This window comes from Prionailurus bengalensis, chromosome A2 (assembly GCF_016509475.1).
Source record: "Prionailurus bengalensis isolate Pbe53 chromosome A2, Fcat_Pben_1.1_paternal_pri, whole genome shotgun sequence".
NCBI lineage: Eukaryota > Metazoa > Chordata > Mammalia > Carnivora > Felidae > Prionailurus > Prionailurus bengalensis.
Window position 1 is genome coordinate 154,072,907 of NC_057348.1, and position 22,242 is coordinate 154,095,148.

The window sequence follows — 22,242 nt, forward strand, 5'->3', positions numbered from 1 at the left end:
ATGTACATGCTAATGGGGGTCCAGTGGTTTGTGAATTCTTCTGTCCGTGGGACCCATGGATCCCATCGTTCTCCCTGGGGGTGATTTTCAAAAGAGATTGACTTGTACTCTGTGGAAATAAACCTACCCTGGAAAGCCACAGTTTTAGCCAAGTTGTTCTCTCTGCTGTTTTGTTTGTTATGTAATCCTGCAAAAGTGATAAATTAAGATGTCATACTAGATGTTCTCCGTATTAGTCTGTTATTGCTGCATTACAAACCCATCTAAAATGCAGGAACTTCAACAACCAATTATTGTTCACCACGTTGCAAAGGCGTGGTCAGAATAGATTGATGTAAACTACACTTGGTTGAGCTTAACTGGGCTTTCTAGTGAATCTCCCAGGCCTCTGGGTAGGTAAGCTCATTTAGGACAGGCTCTTCTCAAGGTGAAGGCAAACATTCAGGAAAGAAAACCTAACAGCACAAGAACATTTAACGTTTCTGCCGCATCATGTCTGCTAACATCCTATTGGCCAAATCACGTTAGAGAGCCAAACTCAAAATCAGGGGAGGGAGCACACTCTGTGGTGAGGCCAAAGCAAGTCACTTGGCCAAGACTGACACTGATGGGGTAGGACGTGGCACGTGTCTTTCAATAATAAGCAACTCTACCTCTTTAAGATCCCTTTTAGCTTGGTCTTTACTTACTTTTTTTTTTTTTTTTAAGTGCATTGCTTCTTGCTTTAAGCATGATAGATATTCAATAAAGGCTAGGGGACTGACCCGTTTACCTTTCTCTTACTCTGGTGCTGTTCCATGGCTTTTTAAAAGTTCTCAGTCCAGGTCTAATAGTGTCATTCTGTGGCTGACTTGCCAGTGACCTTGGGGACTGTCCCATACATTTCTGAGACGTAGCATTGATTCAGAATGACAGTAGCTTCCCTGGAAGTAGGAAAAGGCCTCCCGCAGTTTGAATTCTAGGAATCACTTCCCTTGAGCACTTCTTGTGCAGATTTCCAGAGAAGAGCACTTGGGTGTTTTAACATAATTTTAAAATGTCAGATAAAGAGTTTATAACTAGTGGGTGGTGTGGTGTGCATGTCTGTATATGAGAGAGAGAGGAAGCGAGAGAGAGGGAATTAGTTTCCTTGACAAGATATTCAATCAACCCCACCCCCTAACTTTAAGTTAACACTATTTATCCTTTTCATTTCAAGAAAACTTAAAGAGAATGACTTCAAATTGTAGAGATCGAAATCGCAGTATCATCTCTACTCTTTGTTCCCACCTCTGGTAAAAAGGGGAAGAAAGAAAGGTGATGGCATACTTTCTTCCTACAAAGCTATCAACCTTTTCTGCTTTAGAAAAAAAAGACGAGTCATAAAATGCTGACTTGTTGTTAAACATGTCCCTTCCTGGATTTGGAGGCAATACAGTGGTGGGCAAAGTCCTGACTGAGCTCTGTAATCCGGATGAGACTCCGTGTGCTCACCTTTTACAACAAAAGGGATGAATTAGCCTATATTTAAGGTCCATTCTAGCCCTAAAAATGATCTTGTGACTGCTTAAGTTTTAGCAAAATAATTTCCCTGGTTGGGAATGTCGAGGATGAACTATGTTCAATGAAAGATCCTTCCTTTATACAGTGATTTGATTTAAGTTATATTAATTTTTAGACTACCTTTAGTTTTTAAGCAGATATTATCAAGACCAGATTGGTCCTCTTAAAAATTGGAATGATAGCCTGATTCGCCATTTGACAAAGGAAACCCCACACTGTTGACACCAAATAGAGATGCACTATGTCATTAGATGGCAGGATAGTACTAAATGTTGGAAGGAACATGGCAGAGAGGATGTCCTCTCTGCTCTGAAATTGAACACCAAATATGGGGATTATTATGCTTATTACGTGGTTGTTATCATAGCAACTCAGTCAGAGAAAGGATCCCCAAACTGAAGATGGGCTCCTTATCTACTTTCCCTCCCACTCACTGCCATGGGGAAGATACTGCTAGAGAAGCTTTCTGCCAAGAAGGGCTGACAACATCACTGTTTATTATCACCACCAACACCACCACCACCAAGAACAAAATGTCTTTACCAAGTATCTAATTATGTAGCCTGCTTTGCCATACTCTGTGCAGATAAAACTACACATGTAGTCTCTGCCTTCTTTGAACTTGAATATAAAGCAGATGGACTGGCATGCATACCTATACAGCTCTTATTCACAAAACTTGATTAGAATTCTTTTGAATTGCACAGAGTTGACAACATAATAGGAAGAGAGAGAGGCTTTACTGCTTTAGATAACCTTGAGTCGATTAATGGTTACTGGTTATCTTCTTCAGTCTGAGCATGAGCCCCAAGTTGGATTTATATTCCTTCCCAACTCCTAAAAGAATGGTATCAACATAATCCCCATACATTTGTGATTGGATATAAACAGGATGGAGATTATTTTCCCTTCTAATTTGTAACTGACTTTACAATCCAGTGGATGACAGCCTTTATTATGCTATTACTATTAATTACTTATAAATACAGCACCTAAAGTTCAGCTCATTTGCAACTCCTAAAGGCTCCTATCTAAAGCTTCTTATCCCTCATACCATCCCTCTTGTAAATAATGAGGCTTTTAGTTAGCCTCATCCCCATTTCTTCTTGCCTTCACATCCTTTTGATCTTGATTTCTGGTATAAACTTAGCTCCCCCTTGGATTTTCATGCTTCTTGGCATCCATCACCTATGCCCCTCCATTTGATTAGTGGCCCCTCATTCTTGTATCCCTTTATCAAGCCAGATTTGTTAAATGATCTCATATATTCTCATTAGAACATTAAGTTGTAAGTAGGCAGGCATGCGCATTGTACATAACTCATAAAGTACAAACAAGTATACAGAAAAAAGTAAAACTGACTCCCACCTTGGGCCCTTAGCCACTCCTCAGAAGCAACCTCTGTTATCAATTTCTTAATACCCAGATGGATAATATATGATTGATGTTGTTCTTTATCTTGCTTTTTTCATTAATGATATTTGTGAAATTGTCCCATTTTAATACATTCATTCTTGTTAAATGCTATTCTATTTTTTAAGGATTCCATTGTACGGATGTATCCTAATTTTAAAAACAAGTTCTCTGTTGATGAATACCTTTTGTTCTTATAAACAATACTGCAGGTAATATTCTCGTATATACACCATTGCTGTCTTGTGTAAGTATGTCTGTAGGATAAATTCCTAGAACAAATTATTAGATCAAAGATTATCTACATTAAAAAAATTGGTTTATTCTCTTTTTTTAAAGTTTATTTATTTTGAGAGAGATAGAGATAGCACAAGTTGGGGAAGGCAGAGAGAGAGGAGAGAGGAGAGAGGAGAGAAGAGAGAGGAGAGAGGAGAGAGGAGAGAGAGAGAGAGAGAGAGAGAGAGAGAGAGAGAGAGAATCCCAAGCAGGCTCCATGCCGCCAGTGTAGAGCCCTGATGGAGGGTTCAGATGCTTGAAGCCACGAGATCATGACCTGAGCCCAAACCAACAGTCAGACCCTCAACTGACTGAGCCACGCAGGTGTCCCAAAGATCATCTACATTTTTAAATTTTATTTTAAATTGCTCTGTCCAGGAGTTGTTTCAATTTACATTCTCATAAATAAGTGTATGAGAACACCTGGTTCTCTCATGTGATTACCATTAAAATATGGTGGTCATGATTTTATATCTTTATCATGTGATGGTAGTTTTGATTTCTGTTTTCCTAATTGTGAGCAAGCCTCAATATCTTTTCATATGTTTAAAATCCATTGTATTTTGTTTTCTACAGAATTCTTTGCTACCTTTCTATCAGGTTAGAGATCTTCTCCCTATTTATTTGTAGAAGCTCTTTATATATTAAAGAAAATAGCCCTTTACATCTAATATACATTGCAAATTTTCCTTCTTTATATTAACTTTGTTTATTGTGCATATTTGCAATCAGAAAACATTTTTTTATTCTTCAATTTAATCAATTTTTATGATGTCCACATTTTGTATCTTACTCAGACATATTTTTTAACTTCTACTTTTCTAGTGTTTTTTATTCTAATTTTAAAAATTTAGATATTTAAGGGGCACCTGGGTGGCTCAGTCGGTTGAGTGTCCAACTCTTGGTTTTGGCTCAGGTCATAATCTCACGGTTTGTGAGTTCGAGCCCCATGTCAGGCTTTGCACAGCTAGCGCTTGGGATTCTCTCTCTCTCTCCCTCTCTCTGCCCCTCCGCTGCTCACACACACACACACACACACACACACACTCTCTCTCTCTCTCTCAAAATAAATAAACAAACTTAAAAAATTTTAGTTATTTAGTACATCGGGCATTTATTTGAGGGGAAGGACAGGAGTAGGCATTCACCTTTATTTTTTTTGGATGGTCGTGTTCCATCTGGAAATTCATTTTTTTTCCAACTGAAATGAATGTCATTTTTATCATTTATTAGCTCTCATATATATATTTCTGACTTCTGTGCTCCATTCTGCCTGAGCACTTGCCGTGCTACATCAAATAACCTCGTTTGGATATCATGCATGTAGCACCTTGTGGTACCTAGCAGCAGTAGAGTGTTCTAAGAGCATCTTTGCAAGTCTCAGACTCTGAAGCAATCTACCTCTCAGGGAACTTTGGGTCCCTGGACTGAAAAAAAAATCAATTTAGCAAGCAAATAAGACTTTGGTTAAAAAGACGTGGCACTTAGATAGAAGGTTCATGCCCACAGGAGATCAAGCTGTCTCATATGTGTCCAACTTGGAGGTTTTTAGCAGTGTTTTTATTTAATTAGCTAACACACATGAACTAATAGCACCTTGTCACCAGGCAGTGAAGAAGTTGAGAACTTTAGGATACATATGGAAAGGCAATGAAAATAATAAGGTCATTTCAATATTTTTTAAAGCTCAGATTCCATTATGCCAGCCATTAGAAGAGTGTGTGCTTCGGAAGTGAGTGCCATCCAAAAACTTCTCGCCATCATGCTTGTATACTATTTAGGTGCAGCTGAAAGGGCAGAACCGAGATGGTTTGCTTTAATTCAGTCATATGGCTGGGTCATCAACGTGTGGGACATTTGCTGGCCCACTCCCCTAGATCAGAGTTAGAGGGCTCTGAAAGACTCAGCCCTCTTGCACCCTTGTACCTCCTGGTTGGTCTCTAAGAAGACACAAGACACTTGAACACACTGGGCTTGAAAATGTGGCAGAGGATGGGGTGGGGTGGAAACTATTGCTCTGTTCAAGAAAATACAAGCATTCAGACTCACACTGGGCAAGTGATACGGGGCGATTGTTCTCATTTTTAAGCTGGACTGAGCTCAATAGAATCATAGATGGTGGAGAATGGCAGGACTCAGGTGGGAAAGAAGGCACAGTTGCAGAAAAGCCATATAGGTGCTGATGCACAGGAGTCAAACAGTGAAGTTTCTGCCACTGATTTGGAGTGTGTGCCTCACAATGAGACTCATTTAGGTGTTTGACCCAAAAATGTGACTCCATTTTAAGAGGAATCGATGAGAATGAAGACTACAATGACCACTGAGAAAACACGGTATCCCTGAAGCCCTGGAATTAAGCACAGAAATCCTCAACTATATTTACATTACTGGCCATGAGGCCAGACTAGGGGGCAAAATTTGGGTCTCCTAGCTTGGTAAAAGTTGAGTCTTTCACAAAAGTGTGGGAAAAAAAGCTTAGAATCACCACTTCCAAGCAAGATGAGTCTGAAAGCAAAATTAATATGAGACCCAATGATCTGTATGCAATAACTATTGGCCATCATTCAGTGAGTTAAATATCCATATTCTCACTGATCACAATAGATTAATCGCTAACACTCAGCCTGTAAGGGCCCACTTTTAAATGAGCAATTACACTGGTATTGCATTTTGGGGGGGAGTACATTATTTTATAAAAATGAATACCCTGGTATAATTGGCTGGTGTTTTTTTTTTTCTAGGAGACTTCTAAGAGAAGGAAGAAAATTGTCAGTAGGAAAATATGTGACAATTATCACCACTTGAAACTTGTAGCCCAATAGGTAGAATTATCAAAGGAACAATTGTCCTAAGATAACTAGGCAATCTGGACCAAAAAGGACAGAAGAGGGGTGCCTGGGTGGTTCAGTCGGTTAAGCGTCCAACTCCTGATTTTGTCTCAGGTTATGATCTCACGGTACATGGGTTGAAATTCTCTCTTTCCCTCTCTCCCTCTGAAAATAAATAAACTTAAAAAAAAGAGGAAAAGGACAGAAGAATTCTATTAGCATCTCACTTCTCTTGAATAACCTTGAATAGACTCTTCACCTCTCCTATCCCTATCTTGGTCTTTTGTCAGACCGAATGGTGAATTACTACAAAGCTTCTGTTCTTCCTTGTGGTTTAAGATCACCTTTTATTTTAGTCTTCATCCAAAGACCCTTCTAAAGTTTACCCATTTATTTCTGGACTTGTAATCTCTTCTTTAAAAAATTTTTAAAAAATATTTATTTATTTTTGGGAGACAGACACAGTGCAAGCAGGGGCGGGGCAGAGAGAGAGACAGGGAGACACAGAATCTGAAGCAGGCTCCAGGCTCTGAGCTGTCAGCACAGAGCCTGATATGGGGCTCGAACCCATGAAGCATGCAATCATGACCTGGGCCAAAGTTGGACACTTAATTGACTGAGCCATCCAGGTGCCTCTTGGACTTGTAATCTCTTCTTTTACCCACTATTTCACACCACTTCCTTTCCCCTGTTCTTACTCAATGACCACCTGTAGGTGGTAGTTGCTGTAGGACTACTACTGTGCACATCTTTGTGACCAACACTCCTAAAGATCAAGAACCTATGTTAATTCCTCTTCCTTGGCTGGAAAAAACATCAAACAGAGCATGCCAACTTACAATAGAAAATGGGAGTTCAAATGCCGGCTCGACTCTCCTATTTGCCACTGGTTAGCTTAATGGATTTAGGCCACTCTCCCTGCTTCTCAAAGCCCCAGTTTTCTCAAAATAAAATGAGGGATGTGGACTTCAACACTTTAATTATGAGCCTCAGTGAATTATATATTTTACATTGTGGTCCAGGACACACACACACACACACACACACACACACACACACCTGAAATAAAAGTCTTACAAAAGAATATCTGATTTACTGTAAGATCCACACTGAACTATTCTATTATTTCATGAAAAAAAATTCAAGGTGGTCACAACTCCCTAAATCGGTTTTATAACCACTAGTAAGTCAAGATGAGCAATTTGAAAAGCAAAGGGCCAGATGATGCCTGAAGCCCTTTGCTTGATGGCTCAACCCCAAGAGTCTGCAATTGAAAACTTTTTTTTAAATGTAATGTTTATTTATTTTTGAGAGAGAGAGAGAGAGCGAGCGAGCAAGCTGGGGAGGGTAGAGAGAGAGGAAGACACAGAATCTATGAAGCAGGCTCCAGGCTCTGAGCTGTCTGCACAGAGCCCGACATGGGGCTCAAACTCATGAATCATGAGATCATGACCTGAGCTGAAGTCGGATGCTTAACTGACTGAGCCACCCAGGTGCACCAGTAATTGAACATTTTTATAAGCCCCTGTTTTTGTGGTGGTTTAAGACTCTGGGAAATCTCTGACCAGATCGGCAGCTGAAGTAGAATGTAAGCCGAAACCGTTCCTCTGGAAACGGGGCTCCGGTCCCTGACTGTAGAAACAGGGCCAGCACTGGCTGCCCAAGAGCACCTTCCTTCTTTAAAATCACAAGTTCAGGCATTGTTAAAATTACTTCCCAGTCTTAACACAGAATCTTTCAAGCTAAAAAAGCTTAACAATATATCGGTTGACAATTTAAAACATCTCTCGTGAAGATTTTTGCACTGAGGATAAATACCTAAGTAATTTATGCAAAAATCCTGTCTTAGCTTGTTATGGCCATCATTGCTTACTTCTAGTGGATAGGGCAGCAGAGGGAATGGCCTAGAAACTGGAAGTGGCCCCATTCACTGGGGTGTCCAGGTATGGAAAACTGACCAGCCTGTTGGTGTTGATAGCAGGGTCCAGCTGATGAGCAAAGCACCATGTTTAAAGGGTAAGAAATCAGCAGTTCCCCATTCTAGCGAACACTGGCCATCGTGGACAGTTCAGGAGAACGCTGCCCACAGAGAAGGTGTCAGTTGGACAGTAATCAGGCCAGCAAGCAGGAGTCAAGAAGGCCTGTCAGTGGACAGTAGGGCCCAATGAGGGGGTGTTCTGAGAGTCTGGCAGGAGGCATGCAGCAGCTCAGGGGGAGAGGCGTGGGGACAAATCATGTACAGGCACTCAGTCCTAAGACTGGGAGCATGATGTGAGGCCCAGGATGCAGAAACCAGACCCAACCCTGTTATCAGCTGGGGACAAAAGATCTATCCTGGCTGGAACAGATCAAGGTTGAGGATGCTGGGGGTTGTTCCACTTCAGGGGACAGGCTGGACTGCAGGTGGGGAATGAGCACTTGACTGGGGAGAGTGCAGGGTCTCAGAGGCAGGGAAGTCAGCCTTAGATTTTCAGTTTCACATTCCTTGACATATGTTTCCGAAATCTACCACTATAGCAGGTTCAAGGTAGAAGGGAGCTCATTCTCCATCAGTGAAAATCCAATATGGCATCAACAACTTCTTTACCTCCCTGATAACGGCCCTGCACAAATGCGCCCCCAAAGAACAGAACATCTCAGATCGAAATTGCATAAAACCTCTATTTCAAGCTGATATTTTCAAATAATAAATTCCATATTTAATTGAATTGTACCTGCAACAAATCCAAGTTGTTAAACCCAAAATGCAAAATAGAATTATGTAACCTAGCCATGAATCACTGTGGCATTTGCCAAGGCATTCTCCCATCTGGAAGCAGGTCCAGATAGCACATGGCATTACGCATACCTCTTCTGTCAAGAACTGTTTTGCACAGATAATCTCAAAAATTGCACACACTTACCCAATTCTTATGGCTCGCAACCCTAATTAATTGAGAATGCAAATAGCATTCCTATTCTGTCCAAAAAGAAGAGTGACAAACCATCTTTGATTTCAAGATTTTAAAGAAGTTATTACTCAATACAAAGGAGCAACTAATTCCCGATTCACACAGAACTTAAAGTTCCTCTTTATCATTATTTTGGGAGCAGAGAAACTTTTTTCAAGTTCTTGGAACACTTGAATGATTAAAAAATAAAAAACAACAGTTTTAAATCTTGTTACTCATGTAGGGCAAAAGGCAAAGGCATCTAAATAACTAATAAGTCTAGATACATACTACAAACTTTCACACAAACAAAAATCACATATCATCACACACATTTGAAATTCTACTAAATTTTGAACTATCAGATTTTGTCTTTAAAATGGACCATACTCTTTTTTCTTCCACGGGACTCTTAAAATCTTTTAGAGTTTGGGTTATTTACTATGCACTCCGATTATTCCTGGTCAGTCTTATGTGTAACACTTCCACAGCTGTGCACACGAAGTAATTCCTAGCAAGGGACTTCCAGGTTTTATGATGCCTGCATGCCTGGGGCACACCATAGCAACTTAATTACTAAAATAGGTTCCCTGATTATTGTTTGCATCTCAAGACCATGCCCCTAACAGCTTCTCCCCCATCACACCCCAAAACTGCAAGAATTTTGCAACCTATTATACAAAGTTTTCCACTCTGAGTAAGGTTCTGGGTGTATTGGCCTATTTACAAAGGCCTGACTCTCTGGCATGTTCTTCGGGCTCCCCACATTAACCACTAAGGAGGCACTGTTAGCAGATGATGCTATTTTTGCCTCTGTTTAAAGAGGAACTTATAACCTTTGCCCTGGGCCTTTGGCTGGTGGATGGCCCATTACCACGTGTTAGGTAGACGTGGTCTTTTGTGTTACAACACTTGCCAGCACTGCCTGATACTACTCGGGCCATAGAGGAAGTGGGCATACAAGTATTGATCAAGACTACTGCCTTTCCCAACAGGACCCTTGGGGAAGGAAAGCCAGGTCCTCTCGGGGTCACCCTCCTCCATCTCCTCCATTGCTAATGCAGTGCCCGGTGTATATCAACCACCAGAGAGGCCATCGTTGAGTGGACCTTCCACTGTCCTTTGAAGGGCATCTGTAACTGTCCAAGTTCTCTTCTCTGATTCACTGCCAGACCACAGGTTTTGTCTTATGACTGACATGGCCACTGGATTTTTCCCAAAGACTCCAGCCTAAAGATTCTTAACTGCTTCCCCAAAGTCTTAGATGACTCTGGTAGAGTTTGGGTTCCTTGGACCATCCCAGTTCTTTGTCCTCCTTAGCCTGCGAGCCCACCATGATGCTTTATCTCCTGAATGGACACTTAGCATCCTGAGCTCTACCCTCCCCCACATCCGTACTTGTTAAGGAGTACCAGGCTTCAGTGTCTGAGACCCCACAACTGACACCCACAGAATAAAGATTCCATCTGACTCAACAGAAAGGGTCATCATGCCTCCACATCCCACGGTTGTGGCATTAATGGGTCCCCTGATCCCTGGTCATATCCAGGTACTGAGGATGGCATATGCATGAAGGACACTTGGCTGGAGGGATTTTTTTAATTTATTGTGCTAAAACACAACACAAAAGTCACCACCCTAATCATTTGTAAGTGTACAGGTCAGTGGCATTAAGTACATTCGCAACCATCACACCACCCATCTCTAGATGGGTTCTAGATGAACCCTTTTCATCTTGAAAAACGAACTCTGTACCCATTAAACAACAATGCCTCATTCCCCACTTCCTCTAGCCCCTGACAACCACCATTCTACTTTCTGGCTTTATGATTTTGACAGACTTACTTCACTTAGCATAATGTCCTCAGGGTTCACCCATGTTGTAGCATGTGTTGGAATGCCCTTCCTTTTTAGGGCCAAATGATACTTTACTGTATGGACATTCTGTTCATCCACGCATCTGTCTGTGGGCACTGGGGTGGCTTCCACCTTTTGGCTGTTGTGAACAACGCAGCTATGAACATGAGTGTACAACGTAGCTCTTCGAGACCTCACTTTCAGTTCTTTCAGGGACATACGCAGAGGTAGAACTGCCGAATCACATGCTAATTCTTTTTTTAACTTTTTTTTTTTTTCAACGTTTTTTTAAATTTATTTTTGGGACAGAGAGAGACAGAGCATGAACGGGGGAGGGGCAGAGAGAGAGGGTGACACAGACTCGGAAACAGGCTCCAGGCTCCGAGCCATCAGCCCAGAGCCTGACGCGGGGCTCGAATTCACGGACCGTGAGATCGTGACATGGCTGAAGTCGGACGCTTAACCGACTGCGCCACCCAGGCGCCCCACTTTTTTTAACTTTTTGAAGCACCACCGTACTGTTTGCCGTAGTGACCGCACCATTTTCCATTTGGAGAACATCTTGTGGCAGCGCTTTATTATTCCCTTTAACCATGGCTAAGTGGCCATGCCTTCTTGCCTTCAAACCTGGAGCGTGAACTCCTGAAGAGGTTTAAAGTTCTCCTTGTGCTCTGGAATCCAACTGGTCAATGTGAACCACACAATCCTCGTTGGAATGCATGGCCCCAGCCATCTTGCCCTGACTTCCTGTTGACTCTACGCCAGTGAGCACATTCTTTACCAGACTAGCCCTGTTATCAACAAATACTTGAACTGCACCATAAATTCAGTTCGTTTTAATAAATTCCCAGTAGTCCCTCCCGGAGCCCCTTCTCCCCTTATCTCACTCCCTGCCAAACCCTTTACAATTTATGCCTTTGCTTTCCAATTCTGCTTTCAGTTCCCTCCAAGTTTCCTCTTTCCCACCAGGTCATTGTGGCCTTTGTGTCTCATATAAATTTAGTCCTCTGTGTCTGGGACTCCTGTTGACTTCTACTTTCTCGTTCGCAGGGCCACTTCTCTTCTCCTTGGCACTGGCCCCTCACTATCTGGGCTTTCTACCTGAACTAACTTGTCAAGATCGTGGCCTTGCAATGTGTAGCTTGTTATTTGCCCAGCTATGGCAGAGGCCTGTGTTCTGGCTTTGTGATTGTTTGCTACTCGAGGAGGCACACTGAAGTTCCCCTTTGTCCCCACAGTCTCTGCACCAAGTGTGCACTCACTGAGAGAGGCTGACTGGCTTCACAGCCATGCACGTCAAGGAGAGATGACAGGTGGCCTGTAGAGAGGAACACACACCCAGATGTAAAAGCTTTGGAGAAAGTGTCAGGGTTTTGGCTGAGATAGAGAAAGGGAGAGTGCAGGCCGAGGATGTGCTAAGCAAATGTGATGTTTGGGGCACTGATGGGGAGCACAACCTTGACAGTGCAGGAGAGGAAACAGACCTAAGCCGTGGTGTTAAGGAAGTCGGTTACTTGAAGGAAGTTGTGTAGAGGTACAGAGTAGAGACAGAAGGCAAGGTGTGTGGGTGGGGGAGGGGTGGGGATGGAATGTACAAACAAACAATCATTCTAATAGCCCAGGTGAGCCATAACAGTGATTTAGGTCATCAGAAATGTAAGGTCTAAAGGAGAAGGAAAATTTTATACAGAAAACGTCATGTAGCAGCAGAACTGAACAACTTGTCCATTCTAAGGAATAAGACACGAGTCCACATTAATCACCAAAGCTGGCTTTGAGTTTGGGAGACAAGATGGCTATTTCCCCCCTACAGAGGAGGGGGAGCATGGCCGAGGGAAAGACAATTCCACCTTTGCCACAACAGGTCGGAGTTACGGATGAGACATGGGGTCCTGGGTGGCTTAGAAACAAAGCACCTTAAGGATCACCGAGTCACATTAGGAAGGCGACAGGAGGGTGTGGGTCCCAGAATATGCTTGGAATCTGGAGTCTCCGGCCTCCCATCCTTTAACAATCTAATGTGCTGTTTCCCACAGAGTGTCCTTTGGACCATTTCCATGGACAATAATAATTGTTACATGGAAAATAAAAAGGGGGAGTTCCCCCTGGTCAAATGCTAGAAACACTAGGTTAGTCAAAGGAACACAGGTCTCTTTATTATAGGACTTCTCAGAACCTTTCATGTAATAATGTGCTTGGAACATCTCCAAGTGAGAAATATAGTATGCAGGGTCTATTTGGCCACAGAACTTTTGTTTTGTTTTGTTTTCCAGAATATCTCTTGGGACTAGAATATAGAGAACAGGCTTTGAGAGAAAACACTGATCTAATAAATAGAAGCATTTTAATCCCAACGTATTCCACATAAAAAACAGCCATTGATAAGAATAGCTTACTTCACCATTGTGAATTACCTGTGTTGCAACCAGCAATTACTAATTGCCTCCATTTCAAGGTTCTGTGTGTGTGTGTGTGTGTGTGTGTGTGTGTGTGTGTATGCGTATGTGTGTGTGTGCATGTGTGTGTCCATTGTGAGACATCGTGGAGAACAGGAAACACACTGCCACATGTTTTGCATGTTTATTTATTCTCTTTTATCCTCATACCTTTCTCTCATTCCCTTTCTCTCTCCAACAGACAACCATACCATTGTCCTTAACACGTACATGTTCTTGCAAACTGTGTGTTTGCATGTATTTTCTTTAGCTAATACCAATGGTAGTGTCCTCATTCCACACTCTGGTTTTTTCACTTAGTGCTATGCTTTGCAGACTGTCATGTCACTGGGCTCCATAGAGTCTGTGGCTTGTAACCACTGCCTGTCCCTCCTCAGGGTGCCCCCACCCATCTTGCCCATCCACTCTCCTGGAGGGGGGGACACCCAATGGCCTCCAGCAAGCCATGCTGCAGTGAGCCTTTCACAGATGCTTTATGGAATTGCGTGCGCATTCTACAGGCATGTATCTTGCTTCTAGTACTGTAAGAGACATATATCTTTGTTCCCTGGGGCCACTTATGTAGTAAATATTAATCCATAACTGTTTTCTGGTGTTCTATCTGGATCTTGTCCTTTCAATACAGTATCTCACGTGACCACCTCAACAACCCTGCGGGTTTGGCTGGGCTGACTGCATTGTCCTCAATTTATATGGAAACATAAGGGACTTTATGACGAGAATAATACATGGTTAGCCAGAGATGTGTGCAGGGCTGTGCAGGTTTTGTTTTGTTTTTTCTTTTTTTCTTTTTTTTTTTAAATATGAAATTTATTGTCAAGTTGGGTTTCCATACAACACCCAGTGCTCATCCCAACAGGTGCCCTCCTCAATACCCATCACCCACTCTCCCCTCCCTCCCAGCCCCCATCAACCCTCAGTTTGTTCTCAGTTTTTAAGAGTCTCTTATGTACTGGCTCCCTCCCTCTCTAACCTTTTTTTTTTTTCCTTCCCCTGCCCCATGGTCTTCTGTTAAGTTTCTCAGGATCCACATAAGAGTGTTTTTTCATTTCACAGGCTCCATGCCCAATGTGGGGCTTGAGCTCACAACCCTGAGATCAAGAGTAGCGTGTTCCGCCGACTGAGCCAGCCAGGCACCCCTGGTTCTCTTTATTAATCCAAAGCCTTTTCTGTTCCAGTGTCCCTTATTATTGTTCCTCGGATGCTCTCATGCGTCAAACACTCCTGCCTTAGGACATTGCCCCTAATGATAGCTCACATCATTATTTGTTTATTGCCCTGTGCTCCTGCCAGCACACAAGCTCTGTGAGGACATAAAGTCCGTCTCTTCCCTGCTGGGATATTCCCAGCGCCCACAACAGTGCTGGACGCAGAAAAGGTGCTCAGGACGTGTTTGCTGAATGACTGGAGAAATCACCTCTGCCACCTCTGCGCACATGCCTTTCAGGGCAAAACCTCAACAGGAAAGTCTTGTTATTTTGATGATTTTGGTGATTAGTATTATTTCTTTGGGACATAATGAAAGGAATTGGGGAAAGTCTCTCACTAAAATCAAGGTTTGGGGTGGAGGGGTCTAGTGGGGCTCCCCCCACTTAGATCATTCATCAGGCTCTTAGGGGGGCCACTAACCCATGTCCCCTCCCGAGGGGCCAACCTTCTCCTAGCCTAACCCTTGGGTGTCTCCCCAGGGTGCCAGAAAGAATACTGGATTGGGAGCCAGATCTAGATAGGTTCTGGTCGTAGCTCAGCCATTCCCAGCCATGGGACTAGAACAAGTGACTTAACCATCATCCTCAACCCTGAAAAAGTACTTGAGTGCCTATTACTTCACAGGTCTGACATGAGAATCAAAGGAACTATCAGTGAAGCCTGCCCAGGGAGTGGGGTTGATTCCTCCACTCTTCAGCTCAGTCTTTGAAAGGTCTTCTTACACCAGCAGGCACCCTGTGATAATGCCAACTTCCGGGGCTGTCGGTCCCTAGCCAGGTGTAAGGCGAGTTTCACTCCTTTCTGCTGCGGGTCCTCAGGAAAGCTGGGCAGGACTGTCTCTAGCTTTTCCCGTCTCCCAGGGAATTCCTGTCCCCTCTCCTCCTCCTGGCCATGGCAAGTGTCCATGTGGTGCCCACCAGTCACCTTACCTCTGGGGACCTTTATTTTCCTAGCTATGAGATGGGGAGGTTGGGCTAGAACAATCATCCTTCTCTAAACCACTATGATCTGGGCTTTAATTTTCTTTTCCTGCCCCTGTTTTACCCCAGCTGTGTCTAAAATCCTTCTGCCTTTGAATTCTCCTTTCTTCAGAGCCACACACCTGCTCTGATACCTAGCCCAGGACCGCACGCCCCTCCCTGTTCCTGGGGCTCCTCCCCTACCTCATTGTCTTTCTAGAACTGACTCTAGCTTTTGTTAAGCCCTGCTATTCATATTCTAAGTCCACATGTCTTTCAGAGAGAGGAGATTTTGCTACAGAGTCTCACACAAATAATATGCCCCGCACGTACTCTCTGCAACAGGACACACACCCACTGGAACACACACACACACACACACACACACACACACAGCCCCCTCCAATGCCCAGGAATCTACATGCCTGGGCATAACTGTGTGGGCGCAAATATTCAGGGACAGCCAAATGACTATTTTAATGTTTCTTTGTCCCTGCGGTGCTATCTAACTATTTATTTAGTAGCTTGATGCTGTTTGCATCAACAACTTTGCCTTATAGGCTCCTCTTCACGTTTATGATTCTTACTGTGAAAAAAATTGCTTGCCTAACATCTGTTCTGAATTTGTTTTTTCTGTATTTCTATTTATCTATTCCCTACTGAATTAAATTTGCACCAAGGACAGTATCCTGGATTGGACTCTTCAGTGTCCTTCAGGATTTCTATACACTTCAATACATCTCTTAATTACTCTTTTTTTTATTGTTATGAGCTAGACGTCTATACCCATACTCACACAGGCAAACTGGTTTGTAGCTTACCTCTGCCTGTCCCCCTCTGGGGAATAAGTTTTATTAACTGAATAAATTAAATGGGCGGGTATATTCAATAGTGTAGAGAGGTTTATCGTTATAGGTTTGTTTCAGATAATTTTCCCCCTTGCTGTCCAGTTCCCTTTTTTCACCATAGCTCTGTTCTGGAGAACGCTCGACTGTAGCTTGGCAGAGTCACAACTCACCAGGACTGGAAGGGCCACTTCATCTTATAGGTGAAGAAGCTGAGGATCAGGGGGAGAAATTAACTTCCTGCCCCAGAGCCAGAAACTCACGAAAAATGGAGCACTGCTTGAACCCGTGTCTCCTGGCTGCCAGGCCTGGGGTTGTCCTTTGGCAGCAGAGGCCTTGGGGTGGGACCCTGCCACCACGTTCATACTGTGCCATTGCCATGGACCTGGGCCCCTCAGGAGCACACATTTGCATGTTTTCCATGGGTGTGGTGGGGTTGGGTTAAGGATATTCGGGGCAGGGGGTGGGGCACGCAGGCAGGGAGGGTCATGGGCAGGGCCGTCTCTCATGGACTTCTCTGGGGGTGCTGTGGTTGCCTAGCCTTTTCCAAGCTGGCTTGTGTGAACTCAGCAGAGTCCTCACTAACCCCACACTGTCACCACTAGAAACCCACGTCAGCATCGACAAAGCATATTCTTGGCAGTAGCCAAGAAGGTCCTGAAAGAAGGGTGGTGAGACCTGTTTTCTACCTGCTACCTGGGAAATCTACCAGGTGTAGGGACTGGACCCCCAAGACTCAAGGGCCCAAAGTCCAAATGCAATGCTGTCTCTGCCATCTGTTCTTGGCTCATCCTGGGAGGAATGTTCCCTTCTACCCTCTTTATCACTTTTCCAACATTCTTTTCAGCGTCTGTGTCCATGTCTTCCAGTGGCACAAAGACAGAGGGGACATTTCTCCCCTTATCTGGAAGAAGTCACTGCTGGCTCCACCCCAGGCATCGTCTACTCAACAGATATTTCGGTCTTGGTTATATGTATAGATAGCACTGAGCTGACGGCCCTGGGGAGACCATCCCTCCCTTCCAAAAAAAAAAAAAAAAGTACCTCTTGTTTCCTGAAGAAATTTGGCATCTGATTTAGAAGAAAAACACAGACAAGGGCCAAGTTACACCAACATGCCAGGTAGTAAATGACTGAATACATGATTAAACAGACAACCTGAAGCCATGGATTGGGTAGAATCATGGACCAGTGAAGGCAGAGAAGGCTTCGAGGAGCAGGTGGTACTTGAGCTTGGTCTTGAGGGATGACAGGGAGATGAGGAGGAAGAGGGAAGAGTATTCCACCCAGTAGGAACAGTCAGAGAAAGACCCTGGGGTGGGAATGGTTGGAGCAAGAGAAGTTGACATCTGGACGTGGGGACAAAGGTGGATCAGCTTGGTCCACGTTGACCCGTGGTCCTGAAGGGAGACTGGAGGCTCTCTGGTGACTACATGCTCATTGGCTGGACAGGTCCTTTCCCAAAGGGGGAATCTGAGCAGCTCATCTTGGTGCCACCATGTAATGGAAACTTTGATTCAAATGAAATCTGGCAGAGCCATGGAGTTGCAGTGCGGAGGTGATGTAAGGGTTCTGCGTGCTCAGCTGCCCCCCAGGGGACTGTGCACAGCCAGAACCGAGATCACCAGTGCTGGTCACGAAGGCAGACACACAGGTGAGGAAGTCAGCCAAGCGGCCCTGCAGGTAGATGCCTCCTCCATAGTGGTGGAAGATAAATAGCAAGGGTGGGCCACAGATTTTAGAAGGAACAGGAACCAGGTGGCTTTTGGAATGCCGGATAAAGGTGAGGAAAGAGAAACAAGGTTCTGGAGTTTCAAGTCTGGCTTCAGATCAGCCTGGAGCAGGAGTTGGAAAAGTCAGCAGGATACCAAGTGATTTCCCAGAACTAGAAAGGCAGATTCAGGACCATCCCTCCGTTTATTATGATGTGTGAGGTGCCCTGCTAGCTTCTCGGGGATGCAAGGGAAAAAAAAGGATAGGGCTTTGTCCTCAAAGAATTCATAGTAGTAAGGAGCCCATCAACAAATAAAACAGAATGAGATGCAAATCAGTGGAGGGGTGGACCAGGTGCTGTGGAAACTGCAAGGAGTGAGGGGTCTGAGAAGTTTCCACAGCAGAGGGAACAGGTGGCCCGACTAATCACAGAGGGTTTTCCAAACTAACAAGATGGAGACAAGACATCAGAGGGAAAATTGGGTGCATAAGATGGGGCCTGGAGATAACTGCGAATTTGGGGAACCACAGATAACCTTTTTCATAGCAACTGTATGTGGCTGTGGTTCCCAAACCATGTGCTAAGGCAACCCAGGGTGCCACAGTGAATTTATAGGGGCTTCCTGGGATATTTTAATATTCATGGGGAACACAGTGACATCTGTTGGTCACTGTGAGAAGCACCTTCAATTTATGTGTATTCCTTTTTCCAAAGTCCACTGTTAGAATACAAATAATCATTGAGTTGTTTGGAGGTAATTTGCTTAAAAATGAGACTCTTGGGTACTTCCTTTGGCCTTGGGGGACTATGAAAAGCTACTGCTATGAGTCCCTAAGGGTGCCATGAATTGAGAAGGTTTGGCAACCTTGGTGGAAGGGGAACAGGGCAGGGAGAGAGGTTACGAGCTCCTGCAGGGAGCCCTCATGACAGGCCCAGAAGCTTAGACTTGTTACTTCAAACAATGGAGAAACATTAGAAGTTTATCAGGTGTGGGACAACATAGTCAGCGTCTATTTTCAAAGGTAGTTTTGGCCTTGAGGGGGGAGTTGGTTTGGAGGCACAGCCAACTGGGGGCTACTGCAGAGGTCCTAGTAAGAAAGACGGCGCCTCAACCTCGCAGCATTAGAGGTTGGGACTAATACACACGCTCTGTTAACATTACGGAACTCCTACGGCTTGCCCAAAACTGTAGTCTCAGTGTTAGACACCAAAGAGAAAAAAAGGTAAGATCTCTTTGTTTAAAGCACTCACAATCAAGTGGAAAGACAGCCAAAAAAAAAAAAAAACCCATCTCACTACAGTTAGTGGAGAACCACTAGCGGTTCACCAGGCAGGAAACTGAGAAGGAGTGCTGTTCCAGGAAAGCAGGGAACAGCATGTGCAAAGGTGTGGAGGTGAGAGATGATGGAGGGTTTCAGTGAATCGGGATTATCAGTAGCGGATCTTGGGGTTATGGGGAATATGGAGGGACAAGGCGGAAGAACAAGGCAGGGGCCAGATTGTGAGAGCTGAAGACTCCCAAAGCCCTTGATGATGACCAACCATTGAAGGGTTTTCAGTAAAGGACTGGTACAACTGGATTTGCGGTTTACAAAGTCCTAGATGGATAACTGAGTCAGAGCCATGTGTAGATGAGCAGCAGGTGGGGAGATAAGCCAGAATGATGGAGACGTAAGTCTCTGAGTGGGAGATCCAAAGTCCAGCCAGGAAGTGAGAGACCAGAGACTCTACCAGTAGGAAAAGGGCAGGAGGAAGATGCTGAGCAAGCCCCAGACCCCACTGAAGAGGGGCAGGGCTGATAAAGGGCCAATTCAGGCCATAGGCTTTGTTGGGTCTGAGGTCAGGGTCAGCCCCAAGGCGTGAGCACCCTGAGGCTTTCCGGCGCAGGTGACCCACTCCTTGCTCCCAGTGATTCCAGACTCCATGGGCCTGTGACTCTGTCACCACTCCTCTAGAAAAGTATCCCTGGCAGCTTGAGTCTGCTCTGCCTCTGCTAACACAGGCCTCCTCAGCTCTAATGACAGACCGATAGCAAGATGCCTCAGTGAGCTGAGCAGGGACAGACCTCCAGGACTCCTAGGGCCATTCTTCCTTCTAGCACTGTGCCAGCTGCCCCGCCCAGGGGAGCCCCTAGGAAAGCCAAATGCCCTAGTACTCCTGGACCTCTACTTAGCCTTTCTAAGAACTTTCTGGAAGTTGAGAGTCTGAGACTCTCACAACTGTGCCTGCCCGGAGTCTAGGCCCCCTCTCTGCACTGAGCTCCCTCCACTTCCAGACCAGAGGTCAGACTTAAGGCCAGGACAGCAGTTATCCTTTGAGCATCCTCAATCTGCTGGGAAATCACACTGTCACCAAGGCAAGGATTTATCAGAGGCTTGATGTTTAGCAGCTGCCAGAGTCACTGAAGGCCTTCATCCGTTCTTCAGTCTCTACCTGGAAACCAGGAATCTCTGGTGGAGCATTCAGATTCCTTCTGAGGACTTTGGGGGGAGGGAGGTCAGCAAGTCACCTGATCTCCCCAGGGGCAGCCCCCATCCAGCCTCTTCAGCTTCTACAAAGTGGCTCTAGCAGGGTGCGGCATGCCCTCTGGGACCCACAGGGGCCCCGTGCTTCTGATGGAGAGGTTATCATGACCAGCATTTACCTAAAATGTGGTATTGCAGACAAAGCATTCTATTTTTCATCTGACCCTCATAACAGCCTCTTTCATTAAAGAAACTGGTGCAGGAAAGTTGCAGTTTACTCAAGGTGACACAGCTGTTAAATCACAGGGCAGGGCCTTGAACCCAAGCTCCAGCAGCTGCACCACTGCCGACCCCCCACCCTGACTCTTGAAAGACGCAGTGGGGCCGATCCAGTGAGAAACCCTTTTTTTTTTTCCTTCTTTTTCTTAATACAAAAGTTACAGGCACTCATTATAAAATACTGGGATGTTAAAGAAATACACAATGACAAGTACAAGTCTCCCGTAATTTCCTGCTCCAGATACGTGCACTGTTAGCTAAGATATCTTCCTCTAGACTTTTCCCAGGGGCATTATTACCATGCCTTAGCATAGCACCTGACACAGAGTATGTGCTCAATAAATGCCTGTTGAATGAACAGTCAGGTAGACTATTGTTTATTTGCACAACCACATGCACTATTTGACAATGTGCTCGTCTGTTCAGCTGTGTAACATGGCCATCCTTTCGTGTTGGTTCCCGTAGCTGCCACTGATGACCAGCCCTGATAGCTAGGTCACCCCTGACAGGGGCAAGCCTTCTGGAACAGGGCCAGGCAACCCATGGGCTCATACCAGCTGTCTACCCTGCCTCGGGTCCCAGAAGACAATTGTCACCTATTTCGATTGAACTGACTGGTCAGTTAAAAAAGAAGAACAACAACAACAACAACACAGAAATCTGATAATTAAACAAGTCAGACAAGTGGGTCTTCTTGTTCACACAACACGTCACTGATTTGCCCAAATATTCTCTTCCAGCAGGTGCTTTGTAGTTCAATAAGCAAATTCTTATGTGCATAAATAAATATAAATTAATATAATTGGCTAAGAACTTTTACCAAGAGGTGAAGCAAGCAGTTACCTTGGTAATTGGACTGGAGAAGGGGTCCTGGTCCATGAAGCAAGAAGTCACCCTGAGTTTCCTCCTTTACAAGACAGTGGCGGCACAGCTGGCTTCTGGCTGCTTCCTCTTGCACACCTGCTCAGCACTGGAGCCACACCACACCGGGGCGTCGGCCTGGGAGAAGGGTGTCCGTTGGAACAGATGGCAGCACAGGCAGTGATGAGGGGCTCGGGCTTCCACAGCTGTCGGGCTCGGATCAAGTCCTCCCCTTGGGCAACTTCTCTAGGTCTCAGTTTCCCATTCTGAAAAGTGGGTATAATAACTACCCCATCCATTTTCTATGAGGATTAAACGAGTTAATACAGCAAGGTGCTTAGAACGAGGCCTGGCAGGTAGTAAGCACTCAATAAAGGCCAATAGCTGCGGTCAGCTTCAGGGTTCTGAGGAGGGTCCTCAACCCATACAAATACTACTAACTGATTTTGCTGACATAGGGAGTTCCTTCACACACTATATACAGAGGAGACTTAAAATTCAAAGACCATGATGGAATTTCCTTGTCAATTCATGGGAATTATAGGATTGAAGGCCACACCAGACTGCAGAGATTGTCTTGTTTTACTTCCATATTTCAGAGGCGAGGA

At 44.6% G+C, this 22,242-nt stretch overlaps 1 protein-coding gene across 1 annotated transcript in view; it reads left to right on the top strand.

Moving 5' to 3' along the window:
* Window positions 1–22,242, top strand: part of TBXAS1 (thromboxane A synthase 1) — a 154,945-nt gene that overhangs the window by 39,081 nt on the left and 93,622 nt on the right. The gene's annotated exons all lie outside the window — the stretch shown is intronic.